The following is a 14,410-nucleotide window of genomic DNA, read 5'->3' as shown; positions in this document are numbered from 1 at the left end:
TTTTTATATATTATAATAAAGATAGATGTTTAGATTATACTTGAAAACGTATCTACCAATTTTGTGCTTCATTTGATTAACATACAGAAAGACAGTCTTTGCTGTTCTGTGGTAATTCTCATTGTCATTTCGTGGTTTACAGTTACATGGTCATAAGAACAACCCACTTCATGCACTGACTCACAAAGAGTATATGCATGAACAAACAAAACTGACTGAAGGTTCAAAAGTACGCTACCACCTCTTTGGGGTGGAAATTGTATTTCTAAGCAATTGAAATAAAAATTGAGTTATAGATGCTTTGTCATTTCCCAGACCTCCCAGGGAAGAATGGGAAAGCTACAGGTTACTTTTGCTCTATAAAAGTACTCAACTACTCAGTAGTAATTTTCTTGTAAAACATTTACTCTTAACTTCTCTATTCTGGTAATATGGGTCTTACTATTCTTATTATTTTCTTTCTTTTAATCTCATCTCTTTTAAATAATTGCTTAAATGCCACCCTATAGGTAAAATCTATTCTGACCACACCCCCTCCAGCCCTGACCCCTCCTACTCTCCCTTACACTGCTCTACAACTTTTGCCACCTTAGTGCTATTATGTAATTATTTATTATGTTTATTGTCTGTGTCCCTCCAATTAAAACATAAGCTTCATGAGGATAGAAATTTTTATCTGTTTTGTTCACTTCTATCTTCCTAAGGCCCAGAGAATAGTTTATCCCTTCATAGTGAATGAAACGGAAACTCCAAGATTAAACAAAATCTAAGTTTGTTGGAATTTAGGCAGACAGGATGGAAACTGCAATCTCTGGTCTCCATTCACACCAGACAGATGTAGTAGCGTAATCCCTGCATGAGGCCAGTGTGACTTCCAACCAAGACATCAGCCAAGGCAGCCGTTGTCTTTTCTGCCTCTCCCCTGCACTCCCAGCATTCATCTGTACTTGGTCACTAACTCTAGCTCAGTTATTTTTCTGGCCACTTTCATGTTATTAACTGTCTCTTTCCCCATCTTCCTGATATTTTTTTTATCTTTACTCCTTCATCAAAAAGCCACCAAGGTTTCCCTGGTGGCTCGGTGGTAAAGAGTCCACCTGCCAAAGCAGGAGACACAGGTTTGATCCCTGGTCTGAGAAGATTCCACACGCTGCGGAGCAGCTAAGCCCAGGCGCCACAACTATTGAGCCTGTGCTCTGGAGCCCAAGAGCCGCAGTGCTGCAACTATTGAAGCTCACACACCCTAGAGCCCGTGCTCTGCAACAAGTGAAGCCATCACAACGAGAAGCCTGAGCTGCAACTAGACAGAAGCCTCTACTCTCCACAAGCAGAGAAAAGCCAGAGCAGCAACCAAGACCCAGCACAGCCAAAAAAAAAAAAAATGACTAAACAAATGGAGCTTCAATCAATGAATCAGTCAAGAAGCATTTATTGAGTATCTGCCATGTATTTAGCACCAGCCAGCATGTAGCATATCCTAACGGTCGAGTCAGCAATTTTGGTGTTGGACATGCTTTGGTTGAAATCTTGGATTTGCCCTTCACTAGCTGGCTGACTTGGAGAAGGCGATGGCACCACACTCCAGTACTCTTGCCTGGAAAATCCCATGGACGGAGGAGCCTGGTAGACTGCAGTCCATGGGATCGCGAAGAGTCTGACACTACTGAGCAACTTCACTTTCACCTTTCACTTTCATGCATTGGAGAAGGAAATGGCAACCCACTCCAGTGTTCTTGCCTGAAGAATCCCAGGGACAGCAGAGCCTGGTGGGCTGCCATCTGTGGGGTCTCACAGAGTCGGACATGACTGAAGCGACTTAGCAGCAGCAGCAGCAGCAGCTGGCTGACTAGGGATAGTCACTTAACTTTAGTTTCCTCACATGTGAAATGAGGGTAATAATGACATGTGCCTCAGAGGCAGTTCTGAGGAATGAGAGTATGACTATGACAGATTTAGACTATTGCCAGACACAAATGAGGTGATCCATAAGCATTAGCTCTTAAGATCACTTCTGTCCTAGTGTCCAGTGAGGAATGGGCTGTACATCTAGGATTTGATCCTTGTCTCCATAGAACTTCCCAACTCATAAGCCAGTTAGAAAACAATCCAGGCCTGGATATATGGTAGAGTACTCATTTCTGTAGTTTAGAGTGTATAGAGATGCAGTGGTGTTGAAAGGAGTAAAAAGGGAAAAAATGCAAATGCCAGAAATACTGATTTGTCATATATTGAAGAGACAGAATATATATATATATATATATAATTTGATTTGTGGTATATTAAAAATTTTATATATAATAATTTAAAATATATAACTAGCTATGACCAACCTAGACAACATATTAAAAAGCAGAGAGATCACTTTGGCAACAAAGGTCCATCTAGTCAAAGCTATGGTTTTTCCAGTAGTCATGTATGGATGTGAGAGTTGGACCATAAAGAAAGCTGAATGCTGAAGAATTGATGCTTTTGAAGTGTGGTGTTGGAGAAGACTCTTGAGAGTAACTTGGACTGTAAGGAGATCAAACCAGTCAATCCTATAGGAAATCAGTCCTGAATATTCATTCATTGGAAGGACTGATGCTGAAGCTGAAGCTCCAATACTTTGGCCACCTGATGTGAAGAACTGACTCATTTGCAAAGACCCTGATGCTGGGAAAGACTAAAGGCAGGAGGAGAAGGGGTTGACAGAAGAGATGGTTGGATAGCATCACCAACTTGATGGACATGAATTTGAGCAAGTTCCAGGAATTGGTGATGGACAGGGAAGCCTGGTGTGCTACAGTCCATGGGATTGCAAAGAGTTGGACATAACTGAGTAACTGAACTGAACTGATATTTTAAACACATATATTGGATGCATAGTATTAGAAGAAGAAAATTGTATGAATCTCAAAGGTTATTAGCCTTTTGAGGTACCATGCTTTGTGGCAGATGAGAACTTCAGTATCCTAGAGCAACCTTGAAGGTTCAAATCCCAATCTGACACTTAACTAGCTGTGTGATGTTGATCAAGGTATCTAGGGTCTCTGTACTTGTTTTCTTCATGTGTAAAGTGGAGGTGATGATAATGGTAAATATACTATAGAATTATTATGAAAATTAGATTAATTAACACTTGCAGTTGGTCAATGTGCCTAGCATATGGCAAGCACCCAAGTGTTAGCTAGTATCACCCCACATTTATTCTTTTTCTAAGTCTTCACTAGAAAACAATAGCTTAAAATACCATAATTCAATTTTTTCATTACTTACTCCTAATATAAAATATTTATATTATTTTTGACATTTATAAAATGTTTAACTTAAGCTACATATAATCTGTTGCTAGAAAACAAAGCAAAGGTAATACAGTTCTCCTTAAGAGTAACCTCTCTGGTGGCTCAGATGGTAAAGAGTTTGCCTGCAACTCAGGAGACCCAAGTTGGATCCCGGGATTGGGAAGATCCCCTGGAGAAAGGAATGGCAACCTACTCCAGTATTCTTGCCTGGGAAATCCCATGGACAGAGGAGCCTGGCAGGTTACAGTTCATGGGGTCTCATAGAGTTGGAAACGACCGAGTGACTAACATTTTCACTTTCTAATGCAATGATGTCAGGTTAGCCTCCTGCTGTCTTCTGAGAGGATTAGCTCTTGAATTCTGAAAATGAACTATACCGTGTGTGAAGATGATATGGGCTTGATTATGTATATTATGTTATATATTGCCGCATATGCCCAGAATATCAAGCTCTGATATTTTGTATTTATAGTATTACCCTTCCTCCGTGTGGATTTCCAGTCTCTTTCACTGGCTTAATTTTTTTCCACCCAAAGACTTACTTACATTTGATGACTTATACATGGCACATACCTAATACATAGGCCTCACTGTTTGTTTGTTTTCCCTTTGTTTCGCATGTTCATTACAGTGCAAAATTTCCTTTATCCATGTGAAGTTTACAATATTGTTCCATTGGTCTGTGATTCTATGATAAAGCTTTTAGACCCAGTTCAAATGAGCATTGCATAGAAGTAACCAAAATGATTTTTCATTTGAGCTGTTACTCAAATTATAACGTAGTTCTGTCTCTTTTACTTTCAAATAATAAAGCACATTGAAATATTGGGTAATATGTATAAAATCTTTCATAGAGCAGGATGCAAATGTAAAGTTTGTTACAGAAGCTCTGGCATGCCAAAAAAAATTTTTTTTCCTTTATTCTAAGGTTGCTAACAATGTCTTCTATTCTAGAAAACAGTGTATAACTTTGCAGTGAAGAAATATTAGCCAAGTAATCAGAGTCAATGTCACCATTAATAAAGACATATTAACCTCCTCTTCCCCCCAGATGATACAGCAGTGAAAGTGAAAGTCGCTCAGTCGTGTCTGACTTTTTGCGACCCCATCAACTATATATACACTCCATGGAATTCTCCAGGCCAGAACACTGGAGTGGGTAACCATTCCCTCCTCCAGAAGATCTTCCCAACCCAGGGATCAAACCCAGGTCTCCCACATTATAGGCGGCTTCTTTAGCAGCTGAGCCACAAGGGAAGCCCAAGAATACTGGAGTGGGCAGCCTATCCTTTCTCCAGTGGATCTTCCTGACCCAGGAATCAAACCAGGGTTTCCTGCATTGCAGGTGGATTCTTTACCAACTGAGCTATCTGGGAAAGCCTGATACAACAAGGACACATCATTTCTGTGGGCAAGCTTCAATCTAATCACGAGTAAATATCCAATGAACCCAACTCTGAGACGTTCTATAAAATACTTAGCTGATACTCATCTACAGCGTCAAGGTCAGGATAGAAATGCAAAGTCTGAGCACCTGCTATGGACTGGAAAATACGAAGAAGACACAACAATTAAATGCAATGTGAAATCTTGTGTTGGATCCTGGGCTTTGATGGAAAATTGCTGAAATTTGAATAAGATTTATAGTCTAGAGACTTTCCTGGCAGTTCAGTGGTTAAGACTCCACACTTCCACTGCAGGGGGCATGGATTCAAGACTTGACTGTGAAACTAGGTCTTCTCTGTGCCTCCCCCCCAAAAGATTTACTTAATTATGTTCAGTTGGTTCACAGTGCTTTTCAGATACACACTATCCTTCTATTTTCTGTCCATTCTATTAATATTTGAGAGCTTGATATTCAAACTCCAACTAAAAAATCTTAATTCATCTAGTTATAAAAGTATGATATGTAGTGGAACTATATGTAACTATGTTCTGTATTTTCCAAGTCTCCTGTAAATGTGTTATCATACTTTCATAATTTAAAAAATAGAAAAACAAAAGAAAAAAAGATTTATAATTTAGTTAACAGACTTGTTCCTACATCTGTTAACTAGCTTTAATAATTGTACTATAGTTATGAACGATGTTAACACCAGGGTAAGCTGGATAAAGGGTAGTTGAGAATCCTATATTTTTGCAACTTTTCTGTAAGCTCACAATTATTTAAAAATAAAAAGTAAACAAAAAGCCAAAAGAGTTCTCTGTGTCTGACTTTATAGCCCTGACTCCTAACCACCAGAATGTACTTTGAATTCCAGGCCCAGGTTATGTAAGGACTGGTTGATGATTTGCTTCTGGAACTGCACTGCAAGACACCTGCCTAGTGTCTCAGAGTGAAATCTTGTGTTTAAGGTACCTGGAAGTAAATAAGAAAAAGAATAAGGAAAAATTTGCCTTCTATTAACCTATTAACAAATTTTCAATCCAAAAACAATTAGAAAGCATGTCAGTGTTCTAGTTATAACTAGCATTTATATGGCACTTACTATGTACTAAGCCCCTCTCTAAGCATGTTACAAATTTTAAGGTATTTAATCTTCATACCAACCCTATGAGGGTAGTTATTATTAATTATTCCTTTTTTACAGATGAAACTGAGACATAGATTTTAAGTGACTGGCCCAAGGTCACTGATAAATGGGATAAAACTGATAAATGGGAAAGCTGGAATTCAGACCCAAGCAGTCTGGCTCTACTCACGGATATGTGCTTATCCAAAATTCTACATTGCCCTCCACTGTTATTGAAAAACTTATTTTGAATCAGCTGTAGCTGATACAATTTAGGAAGCACCAATGTTGGTCAACATTTAGGGTCTTGACGCCTGTACTTTTTAGGCCCTAAAATATGTCCAGGCATGGCCTGGTATGCAGCTCAAACCCATCCTTCAGTGTCCTGGGTCCACAGAAAAGGAAGCACTGAAACCTCCAGCAGGTTGACTCACTGATCAAATTTTGCCCCAGAAACCTAGAGAGAAAAGATTCCCTTTCTGAGCCCAGGTCTCAGTTCTCTCTCTTGGGAGTGGGTTTTATTTTCTCTACACAAAAACAAAATCAAATTTATGCTATGTAATCAGTGAGTTTGCAAAGTAAGGATTTCATTTCCCCGTGACAGTATCAAAACTGAACATGCGAACCAACAGGCTCCTACAACTATCGGTGAGTCAATTCAACTAGAAAAACAGAAAATATGCTAACCGGCATGGCTGCGCCAGAGTGGGTGGAGGAAGGCTACATTCTATTCACAAAGCCTGATTCATTTAGGAAAAGAAAAAGTCACATGCCATCAGATTGGGATTTGTGTTCACTGCACTGAGGAGTACAGAGCCTTCATACTCTCAGGGGTGACTAAGCCATTACTTCACTTGGAACACAAAGCGCTGTTGCTTTGCACACCCCTCACTGTAATTAGCTCTTGCAAGCAAGGGATGAAGAATCGAACACGAGAGCTCCTTGGCTGTGGGCCAGACACTCAGAATTATTTATTTTATTTTGCTTAAGGAGACAGAGGAGAAGAGGGCCACATCTAATAGTCTGTTTCTTCATGTGTCCCCAAGTTACATGCAGTCAGATGATAATTATCCTCTTCTGTCTGAAAGCAATAGTTGGGTCCTTTCAAGTGAGGCCAAATGCATATGCTGGTTCAAGCCAGGGGTGTACCGGTAAATGTTTAACAACCAGCCTTGGGAGAGGTTGAAGACTGATTTGTTGTGTTTGCAGATATCTCCAGTATTAAATACTCCTACCTTGACAGATTTCAGGCTACTCACCTGACATCACTGAGTGAGGAGGTAGGAAAAGATGAATGCACAGTAGCACAACTGTTATTTACCCTTTCCACCATTCAGATGCAGCTGGTGTAAATAACTTTACAAACAGAAATAATGGCCAAAGTAAAGAAACCATTAGGAAATGATGTGTTGAGTATTTGCCACTTCATTTTAAATGGAATTTACTGAACTATAAGTCCACGTCATGCAATTTCCCTGGTGGCTTCCCTAGTGGTTCGGATGGGAAAGACTCCGCCTGCAGTGCAGGAGACCCAGTTTCAATCCCTGGATCAGGAAGATCCCTTGGAGGGGGAAATGGCCACCCACTCCAGTCTTCTTGCCTGGAGAATTCCATGGGCAGAGGAGCCTGGCAGGCTACAGTCCATGGGGTCACAAAGAGTCAGACATGACTGAGCGACTGTCATAGCACACATAGCTGTCATGTAATTTTAATAGTGGCTGTTAAACAACTTGTTGTTGTTGTTTAGTCACTAAGTCATGTCCAACTCTTTGCAACCTCATGGACAGTAGCCCACCAGGCTCCTCTGTCCATGGGATTTCCCAGGCAAGAATACTGGAGTGGGTTGCCATTTCCTCCTCCAAGGGCTCTTCCTGACCCAGGGATCGAGCTCATGGCTCCTGCCACATATCCTGCATTGCAGGCAGATTCTTTACCACTGAGCCACCAGGGAAGCCCTTGGAAGTTTAACGACTGGCTCAGCAGCTGTGAGAGCCAGGACAAGGCAACTCCAGCACCGCTGATCATGTGGCCCCAGGCACAGAAGAACTCATAAGCCTGTTAACTTCAAAACGAAGCCCACACATTGTCGCCCAGGCTTCTATTTTCTCATTCTGTGAGAACAGTCATTCTAGAATGTCTTGCCTTGCTTTACTCACCTACAGAACAGAGAGAAGACCATCTCTATCCCTGTTATAGTCTGCGGATTATCTAATTCAAGCCTCTGGTTTACCTCGCATCCCAGGTGCCTCAGTGGTAAAGAATATGCCTGCAATGTAAGACATGAAGTTTCGATCCCTGGGCTGGGAAGATCCCCTGGAAAAGGAAATGGTGACCCACTCTGGTATTCTTGCTTGGGAAATCCCATGGGCAGAGGAGCCTGGTGGGCTACAGTCCGTGGGGTCGCAGAAGAGTCAGAAACAACTTAGCAACTGAACAACAATTTTACCAAAGAGGAAAATAAGTCTCAGAAGAGTCAAATAATAGTTATAATAATAGCTGACATTGATTAAACTTCTACTATAGGCCAGCTGCTGTGGCTGTGTTAAGAGTGTCATGGTTCCACAAAAAGCAGCTCCTCCTTTTTTTTTTTCGTTCTTGCTGTGTGGTTTGTGGATCTCAGTTCTCCAACCAGGGATTGAACCTGGGCCCTTGGGGTGAGAACACAGAGTCTTAACCCCACTGGATTTCTAAGGAATTTCCAGCTCCTTCCCTTGACTTTGTGTTTTCATTAACCAAGCTGCCTCCCAGTTATTCTTTGACAATGAAAACTATGGCTTTATTATTTTTATATACCCTGACATAACTTGCATCTTAGATATAATAGGTGACAATAAATGTCTACTGAGTTATAATAAGATGCTTAGGTTCCAGACCCAAATATGCTTCTTGTAGTCTTGGAAAACACTGCCCCAGTATTCTGTCACTGCCAAAAGGCCTTTAGAACCTTTTTTGGGGGTAAAATATACATATTATAAAATGTACCATTTTAACGATTTTAAAATTTACAATTCAGTGGCATCAGGTTGGGTTTTGGTTTAGTCACTCAGTTGTGTTCGACTCTTATGACTCCATGGACCGTAGCCTGCCAAGTTCCTTTGTTCATGGAATTTTCTCGGCAAGAATACTGGAGTGGGTTGCCATTTCCTTCTCCAGGGGATCTTCCCAGCCCAGGGATCAAACCCTGGTCTCCTGCATTGTGGGCAGATTCTTTATTAATTGACCTACCAGGGAAGCCCATTTACAATACTGTGCAACCATTCAGTTCAGTTCAGTAGCTCAGTCGTATACAACTTCTTGCGACCCCATGGACTGCAGCAAGCCAGGCCTCCCTGTCCATCACCAACTCCCAAAGATTGCTCAAACTCATGTCTCTGTAGGGATAATAGTAGTACCTACCCCCAGGGTTATTGTAAGGATTAATGCATTCATATGTATAAAGTGTATAAGGAAGTACTATCCACTTCCTGTGAATAACACTCTGGGATTATTATCTCCCTGGAGACCTTAGTGCATACATGAGTGATATTTGAGTGTGTACGTGTTGCAGGCAGTGTGGGAGCACTGAAGGATGAGGGATGGGTGAGGCAGCAGCAGATACTGGGAAAACACCGTGTGGAAAGCTGAAGATTGGTGATCTTCCGGTGTTGCTGACATGCTTTGGGGCCTTCAGGTGTTACCTCTCTGAGCCTTTGTTTTCTCACCTGTGAAATGAGAACATTTCACCAGATGAAATCTAAGGTCTGCTTCACATTTAACATTCTATATCTGTCTCTAACAGGTTTGAAAGGTGCCAGGACTTTTTAAGGGAACTGAAGAAATCAAATTAGCAGGTAGGGAGGAGGGTTCCTCAGACAGACACTGACACTTGAATGGAAACGAGACTCTTAGGTCAACCGTGCCACCTGCTTGAGTCATCTGGTTTCCCACATCCTCTTTTAAAGGAGCCATACACCATTCCTCTGCACTAAGGTTCAATTTCAAGGTCACATGGTCCAATTCTAAAAGGCCAGAGAGATTCTTTGTTGGCCTTGATGACTCACAGGGACAGTTTGCCACCTATTTTACTGATGACAGTCCGGGATTACAGCACTGATAGATTACTGAGTCTTTCTTTTTTTTTTTTAAAGGTAAAATTTACCAGCTGGTGATCTCTGGTTATTTTCTGATCTGCTTGGCCAGATGGCACTTTCAGTGATAAAACTGCACAACGCAAAGAGGTTTCACTTTGCTCTGTATCTTCTCTGCACCATTTCTCAAATAACATGTCTACTCTGCAGACTTTTTTTCTGAACCCAGAAGCTTAGGCATTCAGTGATGAAACCTGATGAGGGAAGCTCTTAGGCTCTGATTACCTTGGAGACATCATCTAGTTGCTGTTTGATTAGACATTCAAATAAAATCATATGCATTCCTATTGAATATTCACTTTGATTACAAACATTTAAAAATTCACTGATATTATTGTTGTTACTACTACATTATCATTGTTGTATTGATAATGAATATTGTGTAGACTACTTCTACACCACTGACTCATTGGAAAAGATACTGATGCTGAGAAAGATTGAGGGCCAGAGGAAAAGAGAGTGACAGAGGATGAGATGGTTGGATGGCATCATTGACTCAGTGGACATAAGTTTGAGCAAACTCTGAGAGAGAATGAAGGACAGGGAAGCCTGGCATGCTGCAGTCCACTGGGGTCACAAAGAGTTGGACAGGACTGAGTGATCGACAACAACAAGAATACTTCCACATTTCCATTCACAAAGCATCTCTTAAAAGAGTCATTTATTTGATATATGTTATTGTCCTTCGGGGACGTGTAGGACTGTAGATAAGAGAATACGCTTCAGAGTTTTACCAAACTGGGTCAGAATCCCAGCTCTGCCCTTAGATTCAGTTAATCTCAATGTCCTTATCTATAAAATGGTGATAATAATACCCAAGTTATACAGTTGTGGGTGGATTTGGAGACATAATACAAAGAGCCTAGTTCAGTGCTTGGTACATAAAATATTCAATAAATGAAGTGAAGTGAAGTGAAGTGAAGTGAAGTCGCTCAGTTGTGTCCAACTCTTTTCGACCCCATGGACTGTAGCCTACAAGGCTCCTCTGTCCATGGGACTTTCCAGGCAATAGTACTGGAGTGGATTGCCATTTCCTTCTCCAGGGGATCTTCCCGACCCAGGGATCGAACCTGGGTCTCCCACATTGTAGACAGACGCTTTACCGTCTGAGCCACCAGGGAAGTGTTATCATTCAATAAATAGTGGCTATTACTACTATTGTTGTGAAAGAAGAGAGTGAAAAAGTTGGCTTAAAGCTCAACATTCAGAAAACGAAGATCATGGCATCTGGTCCCATCACTTCATGGCAAATAGATGGGGAAACAGTGGAAACAGTGTTAGACTTTATTTTTTCGGGCTCCAAAATCACTGCAGATGGTGATTGCAGCCATGAAATTAAAAGACGCTTACTCCTTGGAAGGAAAGTTATGACCAACCTAGATAGCATATTCAAAAGCAGAGACATTCCTTTGCTAACAAAGGTCCATCTAATCAAGGCTATGGTTTTTCCAGTAGTCATGTATGGATGTGAGAGTTGGACTGTGAAGAAAGCTGAGCACCGAAGAATTGATGCTTTTGAACTGTGGTATAGGAGAAGACTCTTGAAAGTCCCTTGGACTGCAAGGAGATCCAACCAGTCCATTCTAAAGGAAATCAGCCCTGGGTGTTCTTTGGAATAACTGATGCTAAAGCTGAAACTCCAGTGCTTTGGCCACCTCATGCGAAGAGTTGACTCATTGGAAAAGACTCTGATGCTGGGAGGGATTGGGGGCAGGAGGAGAAGGGGACGACAGAGGATGAGATGGCTGGATGTCATCACTGACTCGATGGACATGAGTCTGAGTGAACTCTGGGAGTTGGTGATGGACAGGGAGGCCTGGTGTGCTGCGATTCATGGGGTCGCAAAGAGTTAGACACGATTGAGCGACTGAACTGAACTGAACTGAACTACTATTGTTATCATTATTCTCCTTTTCTACATGAGGAAATTGAGGCTCAAAGAAATAGAGATTTACTCAGGGTTGTTTAAGCCATAAGCAATAAAGCTATGATTCAAATGTAGGGCTTTGGATTCAAAACTTGTCCGTGTTCTTTCCACAGTGTGACATTGCCACTCAAAGAACTGCCTTAGTCTACTAAAAGTGCCTAGCTTTGTTATTCAATTTGTTAAAAATGTACTTATTGTTTTTTATTTGTTATTTTACTTTTTCCCTCTTTACCTCTTTTTTTTTTTTTTTTTCCCCTTGTTTTTGGCCGCGGGGCTTCTGGAATCTTAGTTCCACAACCAGGGATTGAACTCTGGCCCTCAGCAGTTAAAACACAAAGTCCTAAACACTGGGTTGCTAGGAACTCCTCCCTTTACCTCTTCATAGTTCTCCTCCCCTGCTCTCTCCCCTCTATTTCTCTGTCTCTCCTTCCCTCCTTCTCTCTCTGTCTCATTTAGTAGAACCCAAATTAGGGAATTTGAAGTAAAGAGCAATAAAAATAGTCCCTGGGTTTGTTTCTGACTCATAGCCAAATAGCTCCAAATTACACTCAGATGCCTACCATCTTTCAACATCTCCAAATGTTCCCTTAGATCTTTGGAGCTAGAAGCTCTCTTCCATGTCATCTAGCACAGCTCCTTGATGAAAGCAGAGAAAAATCAGTTAGCATAGGAAGTTCAAACCAGCAAAGGAGCCAGAGCTTAGAGCCCACAGGTGTAGGATCCCAGTCCTGGTTTCTTTCTTCTTCTCTTTGCTCTTCAATGTGTATTATCTCTCCTTTACTCTTTTACTAAAACTAATGTGCATTAGCTTCATAATCCTATGTAGTTGGTTTGATGATCATTTAAAATATCAGCTGGTTACACAATTGTGACATTCGAGACTTCACAGTCATAAGATCAGCACAGCTTCTTTGGAAATCATGCTGTCAGGACGGGAGTCTCCTCCCAGTGCTTTTGTTCTGGTCTTAGGGTGGTAACAAGAGGCTTTCTCATGATTTACCTAAGCCTTCCTGCTTTGGGCAGAATTGAAAGTAGGGCAGTACTTGCCAATCTCGTGGTATTTCAGTGTCTCCCTATGGTCATAACCAACATTAGGAAGTATGAAAATTTAAATTCTATGCTTGCAGCCTCTTTCTCTTTCTCCCTCCCTTCCTCCCTCCCTTCCCTCCTTTCTCCCTTCCTTCCTACCCAAGCCAAATATATTGCTAAACCCAAATTTGGAGATGTTCCAGGAGTGAGGCCTCTTTAAACTTGATCCTCTAAAAGATCTTTTCCTCCTCTTTTCTCCCACTGTCACAGTGCCTACCTCACTGGGCACCCAAAGGCAGTGAATGAATAAATGCACAGAGGAGGAAAAAACATGTGCCCAGTTTTGAATTTTGAGTCCTGAGCATATCACCTAAATCATAGAGTGATGGTCATCTTGTGTTTTGAACTTGGTTTGAATTCTTTTCAAACTCATCTTGTCACTTGAACCTAAACTTCATCCCTTACCCCATGGGTGAATCATTTGACCTCTCTGGGATTCTATTTTTTGCATTTGTTCATGGCTGTTCATGGCTCTAAGGGGCAGTAGAAGAAGTAAATAAGTGCTGTTTGTCTGGCTTCCCTGGTTGCTCAGCAGTAAGGAATCCACCTGCAACGTGGGAGACTCGAGTTCGATTCCTGGGTTGGAAAGATCCCCTGGAGAAGAAAATGGCAACTCACTCCAGTATTCTTGCCTAGGAAATCCCATAGATAGAGGAGCCTGGCAAGCTACAGTCGATGAGGCCGCAAAAAGTCAGACACGACTACTGAAAAGCAAACAAAACTTGCCTGGCACATAACAGCCCTTAAATAATGCTCATATTCTTTCTTCCCTTGCCTCCTCAGGGCCTCTACTGCCCCTCTTCAAATCCTCCTTGGTTCTCTCCTGATTTCCACTAGCAACATAGTAGAACTTGGGGTCATTTTCCTGTGCCAACTCCCATTTCTTACACTGCAAGCTGCTTAGTTCATTTCCATTTCTACTCAGCAGGGAAGACCAACTTTCCTTCTCATGGATCTGGAATTTGTGTTCCTCTTTGTTTGAAGTTGAGTGCTGTGGGGTATCAGCCCACACCTTCGATCTAATCCCTGCTAGTCCAGAGGGACAGGTCTTCCTTGGCAGTGAGATTTTAAAATAACACCGCAGGCCAAGCATTGCTGAAATTCAGCTGAAACCAGCCTTCCCTAAAGACCAGCTGCCTGCTCAATCAAAAGTCTTGGATTCCTCTGCAAGATTACATCTTCTTCTGGGCTATTTACTCAGTCCACAGCTTACTATAAAGCTGGTTTTTACCCTGTGGTAAAAACTACAAAGATAGCCTGCTTTCTTAAAGATGGATGGCATCTTTGAGTTGCCTCAGGCTTATCTGCAGCCATTTTCCTATAGCCATTCCACCAGCCCTCAGGCCTCTGCTCTCTGGTTTTTCACACTTTTGGAATTTATTCCTTGGATTCCCAATGACTGGGTAAGTCTGCTTGGTGACTTGCCCTGAAGTGAAAGACTCTATTATTATTACTATTCACAATCAGAGTCAG

General features: G+C 41.5%; 1 long non-coding RNA gene across 1 annotated transcript in view; it reads left to right on the top strand.

Annotated features, from left to right (window-relative positions):
* LOC138442507 (uncharacterized) overlaps window positions 1-5,471 on the top strand; it is a 73,902-nt gene extending 68,431 nt beyond the window's left edge. Inside the window, exon 4 of the long non-coding RNA XR_011257758.1 lies at window positions 4,333-5,471. This is a non-coding gene — a long non-coding RNA (uncharacterized lncRNA). The remainder of the gene's footprint in view (window positions 1-4,332) is intronic.
* The last annotated feature ends 8,939 nt before the right edge of the window (window positions 5,472-14,410 follow it).

This window comes from Ovis canadensis, chromosome 6, assembly GCF_042477335.2.
Source record: "Ovis canadensis isolate MfBH-ARS-UI-01 breed Bighorn chromosome 6, ARS-UI_OviCan_v2, whole genome shotgun sequence".
NCBI classification, from domain to species: Eukaryota; Metazoa; Chordata; class Mammalia; order Artiodactyla; family Bovidae; genus Ovis; species Ovis canadensis.
The sequence above is the reverse complement of the archived record's forward strand: the minus strand, read 5'-3'. Positions and strand labels throughout refer to the sequence as shown.